General features: G+C 38.4%; 1 protein-coding gene across 6 annotated transcripts in view; it reads left to right on the top strand.

The window, feature by feature from the left end:
• The window catches only part of EYA4 (EYA transcriptional coactivator and phosphatase 4), a 287,469-nt gene that overhangs the window by 248,611 nt on the left and 23,010 nt on the right, over positions 1-15,848 (top strand). The gene's annotated exons all lie outside the window — the stretch shown is intronic.

Here is a 15,848-nt window from a genome sequence, read left to right as displayed (position 1 = left end):
TTTACCCTAGAATAGTATATCCAGTGACAATATCCTTCAAACATGAAGGAGAAATACTTTCCCAGACAAACAAAAACGGAGGGATTTCATCACCACCAGATTTATCCTACAAGAAATGCGTGAGGGAGTTCTTCAATCTGCAAGAAAGGGGTGTTAATGAGCAGTAAGAACTCATCTGAAGTTAAGAAACTCAGCTGGTAACAATAAACTACACAGAAAAACACAGAATAGTGTAACACTAGAATTGTGGTATGTAAGCTACTCATATTTTAAGTAGAAAGACTAAAAGATGAACCAATTAAAAATAATAACAATGACAACTTTTCAAGACATAGACAGTAAAATAGGATATAAATAGAAACAACAAATAGTTAAAAAGCAGGGAGACAGAGTCAAAGTGTAGATTTTTAAATTAGTTTTCTCTTTGGTGGTTTGTTAGTTTTTTGGTTTATGTAATCAGTGTTACATTGCCATCAATTTCAATTAATGAGTTATATTACTTGCAAGCCTCATGATAGCTGTAAATCAAAAACATACAACAGATACACCAAAAAATACAAAGCAAGAAATTAAAACATACAAACAAACAAGTCATCTTTAGTAAAAGGAAGACAAGAAGAAGGAAGAGGAAACCACAAAACAACCAGCAAACAAATAACAAAATGGCAGGAATATGTCCTTACTTATCAGTAATAACATTGAATGTAAATGGACTAAACTCTCCAATCAAAAGACATAGAGTGGCTGAATAGATAAAAAACCATGACCCATTGATCTCTTGCCTACAAGAAGCACACTTCACCTATAAAGACACACAGAGACTGAAAATAATGGGATGGGGAAATATATTACCTGAAAATGAAAACCAAAAAAGAGCTAGGGTAGCTATAGTTACACCCATCAAAGTGGATTTCAACACAAAAAGTAAAACAAAAAAACTATAAAAATTAGACAAAAGAAAGTCATTATATAATAATAAAGGAGTCAAATCAGCAAGAGGATTTAACAATTTTAAATGTGTATGCACTCAATACTGGAGCACCCAGATATATAAAGCAAATATCATTAGTGCTAAAGAGAGAGAGAGAACCTCAATACCATAGTCACTGGAGACTTCAGCACCCTACTTTCAGCATTGGGCACATTATCCAGACAGAAAATCAACAAAGAAACATTGGACTTAATCTGTACAGACTTAGACCAAATGGACCTAGTAGATATTTACAGAACATTTCATACAACAACTGCATAATATACATTCTTCTCCTACACACATGGATCATTCTCAATGATTACTATATACTATATATTAGTATATAGTATATAGACAATACAAAGTCTTTAAAAATTCAAAAAAATTGAAGCTATATTAAGTATCTTTGACCACAATGGAGTAAAATTAGAAATCAATAATGAGGAATTTTGGCAACTATGCAAGCACATAGAAACTAAACAATAGCTCCTGAATGACCAATGGGTCAATGAAAAAAATTAAGAAGGAAATTAAAAATTTCTTAAAAGAAAAAATTGAGTATGGAAACACAAAATACCAAACCCTGTGGAATGCAGTGAAAGCAGCACTTAGAGAAAAGTTTATAGCTGTAATTGTCTGCATCAAAAAAAGTAGAAAAACTTCAAATAAACAACCTAATGATGCTTTCCCAGTTCTTAAAGAACTGGGAAAGATCAGAGAAGAAATAAATGAAATTGAAATAAAAAAATACAAAAGATCAACAAAATGAAAAGTTGGTTTTTTGAAAAAATAAATAAAATAGACAAACCTTTAACCAGCCTCGCTAAGAAAAAAGGAGCGAAGACTCAAGTAATAAAATCAGAAATGAAAAAGGAGACATAACAACTGATACTTCAGAAATTCAAAGGATTCTTAGAGGCTACTGTGAGCAACTACATGCCAATAAACTGGAAAATCTAGATGAAATGGACCAATAATTAGACATACAAAGCTGCCAAGATTGAATCATGAAGAAGTCCAAAACGTGAGCAGACCAATAACAGGAGATGGAAGCTGTAATAAAAAGTCCCCCAGCAAAAAAAAAAAAAAGAAAGAAAGAAAGAAAAGAAAACCTGGGAGCCTATGGCTTTACTGCTGAATTTTTCAAAACATTTAAGGAAGAGCTAATAGCAACCCTGCTCAAACTATTCCAAAAAACAGAGGAGGGAATTATTTCCAAACTCATTCTGCAGGGCTAGTGTTACTCTGACACCAAAACCGGATGAAGACACATCAAATAAAAAGAAAGCGGCCAGGCGCGGTGGCTCAAGCCTGTAATCCCAGCACTTTGGGAGGCCGAGACGGGCGGATCACGAGGTCAGGAGATCCAGACCATCCTGGCTAACACAGTGAAACCCCGTCTCTACTAAAAAAAATACAAAAAACTAGCCGGGTGAGGTGGCGGGCGCCTGTAGTCCCAGCTACTCGGGAGGCTGAGGCAGGAGAATGGTGTAAACCCGGGAGGCGGAGCTTGCAGTGAGCTGAGATCCGGCCACTGCACTCCAGCCTGGGCGACAGAGCGAGACTCCGTCTCAAAAAAAAGAAAAAAAAAAAAAAAAGAAAGAAAGCTACAGGCCAATATCCTTGATAAATATTGATGTGAAAATCCTCCACAAAATACTAGCAAACTGAATTCAGCAACACATTGGAAATATAATTCATCATGACCCTAGTGGGCTTTACCCCAGGGATGCAAGGATGGTTCAACATATGCAAATCAATCAATGTGATACATCATGCCAACAGAATGAAGGACAAACACATAAAGATTATTTCATCTGATGCTGAAAAAGTATTTGATAAAATTCAACGTCCTTTCCTGATAAAAGGTTTCAAAAAACTGAGTATAGAAGGACAATACCTCAACACAATGAAAGCCATATGTGACAGACCCGCAGCTGGTATCACACAGAATGGGGAAAAATTGAAAACCTTTCCTCTAAGATCTAGAACACAACAAAGATGCCCACTGTCACCACTGTTATTCAGCATAGTACTGGAAGCCCTACTTAGAGCAGTTAGACAATGGAAAGAAATAAAGGGCATCCAATTTGAAAAGGAAGAAGTCAAATTAGCCTTATTTGTAGATAATATAATCTTATTTTTAGAAAAGCTTAAAGATTCCATCAAAAAACTATTTGAGCTGATAAAATCAGTAAAGTTGCAGGATACAGAATCAACATACAAAAATCAGTAGCATTTTTATATTCCAGCTGTGAACAATCTGAATAAGAAATTAAAAAGTAATGCTATTTATAATAGCTACATATAAAATAACATTCCTAGGAATTAACCAAAGAAGTGAAAGATCTCTACAGTGAAAACTATAATAAATTGATGGGATAAATAAAAAAAATGGAAAGAGATTCCATGTTCATGGATTAGAATAATCAATATTGTTAAAATGTTCATTCTACCCAAAGCATTCTATCAATTCAATGCAATTACTATCAAAATACTACTGACATTCTTCACAGAAATAGAAAAAAAATTCCTAAAATGTATATGGAGCCACAGAAGACCCAGAATAGCCAAAGCTACCCTGGGCAAAAGGAATAAAACTGGAAGAATCACATTACCTGACTTCAAATTATAACACAAAATGATAGTAACAAAAACAACTTGGTACTGGCATAAAAACAGACATATAAAACAATGAAAAGAATAGAGTACCTAGAAACGAATTCACATATTTACAGTGAAATCATTTTTTACAAAGATGCCAAGCACATACATTGAGGAGAGGACAGTCTCTTCAATAAATGGTGCTGAGATAACGGAGATCCATGTGAAGAAGAACAAAACTAGACCCCTATCTCTTGCCACATACAAAAATCAAATCAAAATGGACTAAAGACTTAAATCTAAGATCTCAGACTATGAAACTACTACAATAAAACTTTGGGGAAACTCTCCAGGACACTGGACTGGGGAAAGATTTCTTGAGCAGTACCCCACAAGCACAGGCAACCAAGGCAAAAATGGATAAATGGGAGCTATCAAGTTAAAAAGCTTTGCACAGCAAAGAACACAGTCAACAAAGTGAAGAGATAATCCACAGAATAGGAGAAAATATATAAGGAGCTCAACTCAATGGGAAAATATTTAATAATCTGAATAAAAATCGGTCAAGAAATTTGAATAGATATTCCTCAAAAGACATACACATGGCAAACAGGTACATGAAAAGGTGTTCCCATCATTGATCATCAGAGAGACTCAAATCAAAACTACAATGAAATACCATCTTACCACACTTAAAATGGCTTATATCCAAAAGACAGGCAATGCCAATGAGGATGTACAGGAAAGGGAACCCTCATACACTGTTTTTGGGAATGTAAAATAGTACCACCACTATGGAGAACAGTTTGGAGGTTCCTCAAAAACTAAAAATAGAACTACCATATGATTCAGCAATCTCATTGCTAGGTATATACCCAACAGAAAGGAAATCAGTATATCGAAGAGGTATTTGTACTCCCTATGTTTATTTCAGCACTTTTCACAATAGCCAAGATTTGGAAGCAACCTAGGTGTCCATCAACAGATGAATGGTAAAGAAAATGTGGTACATATACACACAATGGAGTACTATTCAGCCATAAAAAAATGAGATCCTGTCATTTTTAGCAATGGATGGAACTGGAGCTCTTTAAGTGAAATAAGCCAGGCTCAGGATGACGAACTTCACATATTCTTACTTATTTGGAAGCTAAAAATTGAGAGTAGAACGATGGTTTAGAGGTTGGGAAGGGAAGTTGTTGAGAGGTATATTAGTGGGGATGGTTAATGGGTACAAAAATATAGTTAGACAGAATGAAGTAAGATCTAGTATTTGATAGCACATCAGGAGCTCAACTCAGTAGGAAAATTTGAGCTCCTCATATTGTTGACTATAGTCAACAATAATTTACTGTACATTTAAAAATAACTAAGAGAGTCCAGGCACAGTAGCTCACGCCTGTAATCCTAATACTTTGGGAGGTGGGGCAGGAGAATCACTTGAGGCCAGGAGTTGGAGATTAGCCTGGGCAACATAGTGAGACCCTGCCTCTACAGTAAAAAAAAAAAAAAAAAAAAAAAGGTTTTTTTGTTTTGTTTTGTTTTTAATTAGCTGGGCATGGTGGTGCATGGCTGTATTCTCAGATACTCAGGAGGCTGATGTTGGAGGATCATTTGAGCTCAGAGTTTGAGGCTGCAGTGAGCCATGTGCACACCACTGCGGTCCAGTCTAGGTGTCAGAGTAAAAAATAAATAAATAAATAAAATTACCAAATAACTAAAAGAGTTTAATTGGATTGTCTGTAACACAACGAAATGATAAACACTTGAGGTGGTGGATACCCCATTTACCCTGGTGTGATTATTATGCACTGTATACCTGTATCAAAATATCTCATGATGCCAGGCGCAGTGGCTCACGCCTGTAATCCCAGCACTTTGGGAGGCCAAAGCAGGTGGATCACCTGAGGTCAGGAGTTCAAGACCCACCTGACCAAAAATTACACAGGTATGGTGGTGGGCACCTGTAATCCCAGCTACTCAGAAGGCTGAGGCAAGAGAATCGCCTGAACCCCAGAGGCAGAGGTTGCAGTTAGCTGAGATGGCTCCACTGCATTCCAGCCTGGGCGACAGTGTGAGACTCTGTCTCAAAACAAAAACAAAACAAAACAAAAATCTCATGTATCCCATGTATATATACACCTACTATGTACCCACAAAAATAAAAAATAAACAGTAGAAGATAAGAACAGAGAGGTAGGCAAGAGCTGGATCAGGCAAGGACTCTTCATTATGGTAAGGTGTTTGGTTTTTTTTTCTGGTTGCAGTGGGAAGCTGTTGGGGGAGTTTTAGGTTTGTCATTGTCTGCTATGTAGAGAGTAGAATTTAGAGGAATAAGAGCGTACACAAGTTGACCACTTAGAAGATGCTGTGCAGTAAGAATGGCCATGCCTTAAATAGGAACAGTGCTTCTGAAACTTGAGTGTGAGTCACAATAACCTGCGGGGCCTGTTAAACACAGATCGCTGGGTTACAACCCAGAGTTTCTGATTTAGGAGATCTGGGGTGGGACCACTGGTTTTGGAACAAATTTCCAGGTAAAGCTCATAGTCCTGGGCTGCATTTTGAGAACCACTAGAGTAGAGTATTTCCCAGACTTTTTTTCCTTGAGCAAACTAATGAACATGTTAATTAATAGTCTTTGAGAACAGGCCATGGTCAAATAGATATAGGGAATACTTACATTTTATAGCCATTCAATGCATGTTATCATAATAAAGGTCATGAGATGTTTAAAAGAATCCTCTATAACTAGGTTTAATCCCTCGGTTCCCTAATGTCATCAGTAATAACCTTGAGGACTGACTGAAATAAGGTCATTCTGACAATTAGTTAAGTCAGAACTTTGCATTGCTAATAACAAGAGTGACCAGAGCCATTATTTCTGGGAGCGGGGAAAAGACCTTTATAGTGTTAAGATTGTCTAAGCTTGAAATTATTATGGGTCCTTAAAATTATTATGGGTTCTTAATTCTTTTCATTTCTTAGATCAGTCTTATTTCCACAATATGCATTTTAGAGTGTAATATTTTGGTACAGCATAGTGATTTTTTAATTATTTTAGCCAGAGATTCCTCTACACACATATGACTAAGAGCATTACTGTATAGAACATCTAAGGGCAGAACTGCTCTAGGTAAAATGTACAGATGGGGGACTGGAGAGATCCCATTTCCCCTGCATGACCACCCCTTTCCCATTGTTCTTGGTCACCATGAAAGGGGTTCCTGAATCCTGAAGCTTGCTCACAATACAGCCTGGAAGGCAGTCGACTAGCTGGAGGAACACTGAGCTAAAAGTCAGAAGGACCTCCTGTGCCTGGCTGTGCCTGGCTGTGCCTGAGGGCAAACTGTTTGACCTCTGAGCCTGTTTCATCTGAAAATGGTTATAATTCATTTCCTTCCAGGGGTTACGGGGTGGCTTAAATGAGATAATATACTTATATAAAAATGACACTCCACAGTGAAAACTATCATCTACCTCATAGGTTAGAGAAAATTCCTAAACATATACCTTCTTTCTCCAAAATGAGAAATAACTAAAGGCAGATGTTTTCAGACCTGCAAGGTCAATGTTTACTCCTGCAGAATAGTGAAGTGGCACTGCAGTGGCCTACAAGTATAGCGAGCTGGGAGCTGCACCTATAAAGACCAGAGATGTCAATCATATCCTGAAATGACCATACCTACCTACATGTCTCACTGTCTTTCTTTCTCTCCCCCCACCCATAATTAGTGGACAATAATGAGTATCATTTTTGACTGGTTACTGTGTGCCTGGCCCTTGGCTGAGTGTCCTGTGAAATACATTCTCTCATTAGCTTTTCCCATCACCCTGTGTGATTGGTACCACTGTATATAGCTCGTAAGTGGCAAGGTCAGTGGAATCCTTATCTCTTTGATAGGTTCTTAATCTCTATATTCTTTTGGTCTCATGTTCTTTCCCCACAACCTATAAAAAATAAAATGTGTGGACCACAATAATGTAGGAATGACCTTTTACCCATAAATTGTCCTAACTAACTTTCGTGTTTTAATTAAAAAAAAGAAACTTTTGGAAAAGTCTGCTTTCATTTATAAATTAAATAATGTGAATTTCCCAAGCGTCTTCCTAATGTGTTATCACTTTTTGACTCTGTTCAATTGTCAACACTGTTTTTTCCAAGAAGAACTATTCCTGGACATTTCTGATGATGGTGAATGAGGAACCTCGCTATCTGAGCCCTGCTGCTATGAGGCTGGTGATGGGTTTTGCAGCTGAGCACCAATTGCCATGTACAGTTTCTGTGCTGCAAAACTCTAAAATAGAAGCTTGTAAATTTGACAGGATGTAGACCAGGAATCATCCATCATGTTAGAGTTTATGAACATTATTTCTATTCCCTGATCAATTGTATGTATCATTTTACCTGATAACTTGCAGTGATTCCTTTTGTTTACAGGGGAGGGTGAAGAAAACTGAATAAATTGTGCTTTAGGGATTATGTTTATTTTGGATCATTAATGTATCATGTGCTATGAAGCTGTGATACTCTAAAGTTATTCCACAGTAAGGACACAGAGGAAATAGCCCAAGTCAGGGGTAAAAAGTAAAGGAACTGAAGGAAAAGTGAATGGTTGCCTGATCATGTGAAACTCAGATTCAGGTTCCCCAAACTGCTTGCTTATTTTAGACAACATCGCATATAACAGCAGTGCTGGTGAAATAATATGTTCATCAGAATTAATCAATTGATTGCTTGTGCATTGAATAGTCTGCACACATTTATGTAGAAAAATACTTCTAACATGGCATTTGACTGGATTTTAAATGATAGGCTAGTCATGAAGATAAATGCTTACTTTTGTGCATTTGGACTAAAGAAAAGCAACATGGTTTAATAGAAAGTAATAGAATTAATCAAGTGTTAGTACCATGGATCTGAGGCAGTCCTAATGGCAGAGCTAACAAATACCGTATGCTTAGAGGGCTCTGGCTTTGGAGGGAGAATGACCCTGAGTTCAAATTCTACTTCTCCCTCCTAGTGCCCATGTGACCTTGAGTAGTTTATTTAGCATTTATGAGCCTCAGTTGTCTTGTATATAAAATGAGGAGAATAATAAAAGTAGTAATTTGATTCTGAGGGTTAAATGAGTTAATGCATTAAAACTCACCACAGAAGAAACATTCAGTAAGCATGACCTATTTATTTAGTTTCAAGGAAATCTGAAATACAGGAAACTGAATTTTTTCTAAGGAAATTTGCATTTTATATTTGTATCTGTTGTTTTACCTCATAATATGAGTCAGCAAGCTCAGTGTTGCAGAGAAGTAGCACCTATGCCAGGGTGACTAGAGAGTGGTTTTGGTATATATTATGTAAAAGGAATGATTACAGAATTTGCAAGTCTCGAAAAATGCATAATGGTTTTACTGGCAGCTTATATAGTAAGTTTGATTGTGTGTTCATGTGTATGTATACAGTGTGTACAGAAATATCATACATATGCATGTGAAAATAAAACCAAATCAAAGACAGTGACATAGCTCAAACTCTTCCCTAGAGAATTGGGGAATCATCGCTACCCACTGTCTCCCCTTTCAGAGCTTTGTGTTGAGTATATGTTTATTTTGATAATTTCTTTTAAAAATTAAATTGAATGGCTCTGCGTGATCTCTTAAATAGGCAAATATATTACTAACTTTTATGTAAGCCCATCTTTACCAAGTAATTGCGGGAATTACATTAGAAAAGGGGAACGATCTTGAAAGGACATCACATTGATTAACTTGAAGCTAATACACCAGAGAGATGATGGTAACTAATCTCTTTCAAACACATAGAGCAGCCTTCTGTAAACTGCCCTGAAGTTTTCAGTTCCTTTGATCTCAGTTGATAATCATTTAATCTAATATCTTGAGGAGGTGGGGGATTAGAACATTAACTTACCTTAAGTATTCTTTAATCATCATCAACCCTCTCCTAGGCCTTTCCTCCTATAGCCGTCTCCTAACATGTCAATCACCTTTCTCCCGGAGTCCTGAGGAGCCTCGTTAGGTGTGTTTATTTGCCACCTCTGCTCTGCCACTTTTCTCTGGGCCCTGTGCTTTCTGACTCATCCTCTCACGGTCACTCTTACCAACATGATATTTTTCTTTCCATCCAAGTGCCATGTTACACTATTGCCATGTACTACCACTGTAATTCCCCCTGAAGTACATTTATTCTGTTATTAGTTTAATACATTTGGATTCCCTTCTGATTGAACCTGTAGAAGCCTCTAGTGGTAAGTTGTGTGATGGTCCCCTTCATCACACAATTTAAGCTCGACAACATTAACTATGTTCAACTGCAAATATGTTGTTTACATTGAACACTTGAATTGTGAACAAAATCTTTTAATGCAAAATGTGCTGGCTTTTCACCTTTACCAGCTCCCCAGCAGATAATTGGCTACATCACTAGGAAAAAGACACCATCAGACATTTGGTCCTTGAAGTTAAGTCCACAGAATGATATTTATGGAGGTGAAGGGTGGAAAAGGCAGTCTTCCTCATAAGCAACTCTAGATAAGTCTAGTTCCCAAGAAATTACACTAAGCCACAGTTCTACTCAGTGATCATGCTGGCTCAAGACCAGCCGTCCTGTGGAAGCACCCCAGAGGCTTAACTCTTGGAAAGCCAGAAGGTCATGCCAGCTCTGATTTTTCTTAACTATCCCAGTCTCTCATTTTAATAGCTTGTAGACCAGTGTTTATTCAAAATTAACATGTATATGAATCACCTGATAATCTTGTTAAACTACCTGGCAAACTAGATCTGGGGAAGGGTCTACAGGTGTGCCTTTCTGACAGGCTCCCAGGTGATACCAATGGTGCTGGTCTGTGTACCACACTTTGAGCAGCAAGGTTGTCATCTGCTGACCATCTCATTTGTACATTGGACTCACTGCAGAGCTTTAGCATGACTGATGCATGGACCCACCTCAGATAATCCGATTTAGTTGGTATGGGGTATGGCCTGAGCAACAGGCATTGTGAAAGCTCCACAGGTGTTTCCCATGCATGGTGGAGTCTGAGAACCCCTGTCTTAGATGTCATCCTCCCAGCTTGGAGTCCTCTTTATGTACCACTATAACCCCACTTTTCCATAATGTCTTTCTATCCTTACCCCATTATTTTTCCATCAGACTCATCTTGTAGAAAACCCCACTGACTGCCTGTACCTCAGCAGCTGAATGTGGTCACAAATCTCAAGTGGGTGCAAGCACTCTTGGGGTCATGAACTCTTCCTGTTGCAGGTTTTGAAGAGCTGAAGGGAAAGCAAGCATACCTCTCCCAGTTCTGTACAAATCTCCTCAATTACTAGGGGGAAAAAGCAAACAAATGAATTCTGTCATCTTTGCACCACCAAATCCGTGCCCCCTACATCTGTAGCCACAGCCTCTGCTGTCTCTTGCACCTCTCGCACCCTCGTTCCGTGCGCCACTCACCTACCCAAGGAATCGACTCCTGAAAGAACGTCTTTCGCTAAGCCACCAGTTTCTCATTCTAGATTCTTCCCATCACACCATCATGTCTGCTGTCCCATTCCTATCATTAGAAGAGCTTCTTGAGCCCATTTTCCCCTCCGATGACTGCTCTTTCTTTGCTCTTTCCAGCTTTGCCATAACATGACACTTGCCAAGTCAGGAGCCACCTTGTTGCCAAATCAAGTGTTCCTTCTTGGCTTATCTTGCTGTGGTCTCTCACAGACATTCAGTGGAGCACTCTTGCATTCTTAAAATCATTGTTTCCTTTCCCCTCCCTGGTCAGGGTCCCTCTTCCTCACACTGTTTCTCTCACACACACTTGTTCTCACCTCTGGGCTCTCCGTATGTTCGCCACCATGGCGCCTGTTCATGCCTAGCTCCCTTGCCTTTGTCAGGCCTCTGTTTCTGTCTCTGCCATTGCCTCCTGAAAGGGGCCTTCTCTGAATTTGCTTTAAATTAGCCCTCTCCACTCATCCTCATCACTTCTATATCTGCTTATCCTGGTTTTTCTTTCGTAGCTTTATCACCACCTGATATTCCCTTGTTTTCTTGTCTGTTTATCAGGTAGCTCATCCAGTCATAATATAAACCCCATAAAGGTAGGGGCTTTGCTTTTTTGGTTATCTGCTCTCTGCTTGGAATTTGAACGTCTATAATACGTAATAGTCACTCAATGAATATGTGATGAGTAAATGAATGTTCCTGAAACCATTCTCCAGTTCCTCCTAAGAACTTGTAAGCCCACTACCTATCCATCATAGACAAGTATCACAATTGTAAAATTTCCCTTCTGATTTGTGACTGAATTTCATTTTATTTCTTATGATTTAAAGAGTATATGTATTCTAAAAAATCCAGTAACTTTTTCCACCAGGTTCATGAGAGCTGGTCTGCCTTCTTTCTTCCATGATGAACTTGCATATCTTCTATCTCTGTGTGCCCATGTCTACACATGTGCTACGAGTCCCCAAAAAAAAAAACCTGTTTTTCAAGAGGTTGATGTCTTTAAAAAAAAAAGTCCTTAGTTTCTTTAAAAATACATAATTGTAGCCTCTCCAGAGATATTTTTACAGTGTGTCCCTAGAGGAGGAATTCCAGCTGATGGCCCAATGCAGGGCAGAGGCCCATAGACAGACAGTCTGGCTCCAATTTATGCTCTGTGTTCACATGGTTAATAGGCGTTAGTATTTTGATTTAGAGAAGTGCTGTACTGGATCCTGCCTTGATTATACACTGGTAACATCTGGCTTAGAACCACACATTTAAAGGCCAAGAGCTATTTATTTTCTTCATCTTCCTCTTCTCTGTCTCTCTCTCTTTTCAGTAAAATGTCTGGGGAATAGTTTCAGTATTTTGATACAGCAGTACACAGAATAAATTGGCAGTAGTTCAATTTTTCTCCTATTAAACTCCGTTGTAGACACTTTGAACCTTTTGGAACTTTTATAATATGTATAATACATATCAGAACTTCCACAAAACCCTGTTAGTGCCTTTATTATCCCACTTTTTTCCTCTATCCAAGTTTTTGCTATCACCTCATTTTAGACCCTAAACTCAACACTCACTACACTTAAATGCAAATAAAAAAAAGCAACTCTTGATTCATAAGGTGCCCATAATTCTACAAACATCTAATGAAAATGAGCAAACATCTCTGTATAAAACTTGAGTTCAATCCAAAAGTATGTTTCGTTCTCAAATGCCTGATAAAACAGTGGAATTGCAGGTGCTGGCAGCTCCTTCACAGCAGTTTGGCAAGATGGAGGGTGCCCAGCATTGCTAAGACTACACCCACCAAATGTCCAGTCGTCTTTCTTGGATTCTTTGATCTGTGAGTCCTTTAGCTGGAAAAATGCAGTGCTGTAATCTGCTCACTTAGAATTAGCTGTCCCGGTGACTTAGTAAGTTGGAAAAAATCGAAAAGTAAAATTAGATATTTGAAAGTAAGCCCGCCCCAGACATTCTCTTAGAAACAAGATCACCACCTCTTACGGGCATGGTTTTCTTTGGCTGATGGCATGACTATCCCAGGCCCATCTGTTCCAAGCCTTTGGCATGGCTGACGAAACATCTCTCTTTCAATAGGCCTTGCTCTCTGGAAACCTTAGTAAAATACAGCGAGTTCACACTCCAGCAAACCACAAACCTAAACTTTCCCAGTTACAAATGATATTTTGCCAAAATGCTTACTAAGTCCTGGCTCTCATAGAGTGTGTGATGTGGAACCGCCACAGCTTGAAAAACAAATGACCAGCCCTCCTAGTGCCGTGGGGTTGCATTCCAGTGGGGTGCTCAACTACAGTTTTTATCATACCACATGCCATGCTTGCTTGCTAGCAGATTCTTGCATTTTGCTTTTTTTAAAATTATGCTTGTTTGCAGGCTTATCAGATGTACAAAATGCATTCTTCATGGATTTTCCTATCACTGTTTGGGTAGCACAGAGAGTTACGTACTTCAGAAGCATGGAATTGATCAAAGTAACAATCAAAAGGAACAGTATGTTTTCTCCCATCCCCATAAATCTGATCTGCAAATGCAAAGAATGTGAAGAATGAAGTGAAGAAATTCAATAATTGTATTTAAAACTTAAAAAGAAAAATTAGCAAATCATAGGATAAGAGCCTAACCAACCTGGTCTCCAGAAGGAAACCCTTTTAAATCAGATACTTCTGAACTGCTATCTGAAATATATATCTTTAGGGCAGTAATCATCAGAAACATAACAGAGTAGTACGGAGCTCAGTTTTATTGTCTTGCATCAGTGAACATTCCTCAAAAGCACAGAGCGTCACTAATGGAATTATATGTTTTCATGCTATAATTACATTTGATTTTTCCTGATATTTCTGTAGACTTTGTTCATAGTTCCATGACTAGGCAGAATAGTTTCATAGAATGTCCTCAGCCTATTTAATGCCTAGTTCCCCCCAACCCTGCCAAAAATACAGAGATTAATAATAGGAATTTTTCAACCAAAAAAGACAAAATATGTTTTTTAAACTTATACCACCTTTAGAGATTTTATTTTAACAAAAACATGATCAACAACAACAAAAAAAAAAAGAAAGAAAAAAGAATTTTATACTTGAAGGAAACAGAGCAAAGGGCCCTTCTGAGCTCTGAAACCCCTTGAGACACAAACTGGCACTTATTAACATTTTTTTTTCTTTTGAGATACAGTTTCACTCTGTCACCCAAGCTGGAGTACAGTGGCATGATCTTGGCTCACTGCAACCCCCGCCTCCCGGGTTCAAGGGATTCTCGTGCCTCAGCATCCCGAGTAGCTGGGATTATAGGCACGCACCCCTGTGTCCAGCTAATTTTTGTATTTTTAGTAGAAGCAGGGTTTTACCATGTTGGCCAGGCTGGTCTCGAACTCCTGACCTCAAATGGTCTGCCTGCCTCAACCTCCCAAAGTCCTGGGATTATAGACATGAGCCACTGTGCCTGGCCTACTTATTAATAATTTTATTCTTGTTTTGAATGAATGTTTGTTGGCTAAAACAGAACTGATTTGATCTTTGGGTGTATAGTCCCAAATGGTTCTGTCACTGGAAGACGGATGAATCCAGCAGCACAGTCAAGCTACCGGATGACAGAATACCAGGATGCCATCAGATATGTGGAGTCAGCATCCATTACTGAGAAATGAGAACCTCTAGCTATGAAATCCACATAAATCTCTAAATGAGGAGATGTAAACAATTGGAAAATTGTGTTGAAATCCAACGTATTATTATCTTATCTCTATCCTCGCTCGCATCGAGTCTTAGTTTAGCTCTCATACCCCAATGACCCCTTAGCACTCAGTGCCTTTTTCTTAGCATATAATTCCTATTATCTAGGTTTTAACGGCTACAGAACACAGGACGACATCTCAAATATGTTTACACTTTAGGGCTTCCCCCTCAAAATATGATGAAAGGAAATATAGGAATAAAATGGGTTATCGTAGTGAAGGTGTGGCATGAAGAGTGGTTTCTCCTTGCAGATGGAATCAGTTCAGGGTGTAGATGAATAGTGCTTGGCCTGACCTGGGTTGCATGTTCTTATCATAAATTGAGTAAAGTTTGTGTTACATTTCCCCAAGTTGAGATACATTTCTTGAAATGCCAACTATTAGAATGTTGAAAACACAATTTCGGCTCTCTCTTCTCAAATCGCTGCAGTCTGGCTCCTGGCCCAGCCACTCAACCCAAATCACCCTCTGAGGTCTTCCAAAATAACTTCCCAGCCAAAACCAATAGTATCCTTCTGGACTTGTCAGCTTTATTCAAAACCTTATTCTTCTCCCTGCTAACACCCCTCTGGTCACAGATTTTAAGGGTTTGTCCCTTCCAGGTTTTTTCTTTCCCATATCTTCTGAGTTGCACCTACGAGCAGTTCTTCTTTAGACATCATTCCAACTTTGATAATTTTAAACACAATATTTGAGCATGAATTACTTCTCTATTCCAATCCCTATCCCCAAATGCTAATTACTTTTTAGTCTTATATCTCGTGATGCTAGACCTTCAGCTGCAGTTAATTATGGTAAAGTAACAACTCTGGTCTTGATTTTCAACTCCTTGCTGCTGTTTAATATCTTGGTTTCTGTATACAAAAGTTGAGTCGTTTTAACTCTTTACTGACCCCGTCACTTTCATTAACTTCCCAAAGCATATATTTTGTACCTGGATTACGCTTAGAGAACTAATGTTCTTTTAGCTATTTTCACCCCTCACTTCTTCAGCCTTAGTCAAATGCAGATTAGAC

This window comes from Rhinopithecus roxellana, chromosome 4 (genome assembly GCF_007565055.1).
Source record: "Rhinopithecus roxellana isolate Shanxi Qingling chromosome 4, ASM756505v1, whole genome shotgun sequence".
In the NCBI taxonomy this organism is placed as follows: domain Eukaryota; kingdom Metazoa; phylum Chordata; class Mammalia; order Primates; family Cercopithecidae; genus Rhinopithecus; species Rhinopithecus roxellana.
This window is presented reverse-complemented; position numbering and strand designations above follow the sequence as displayed.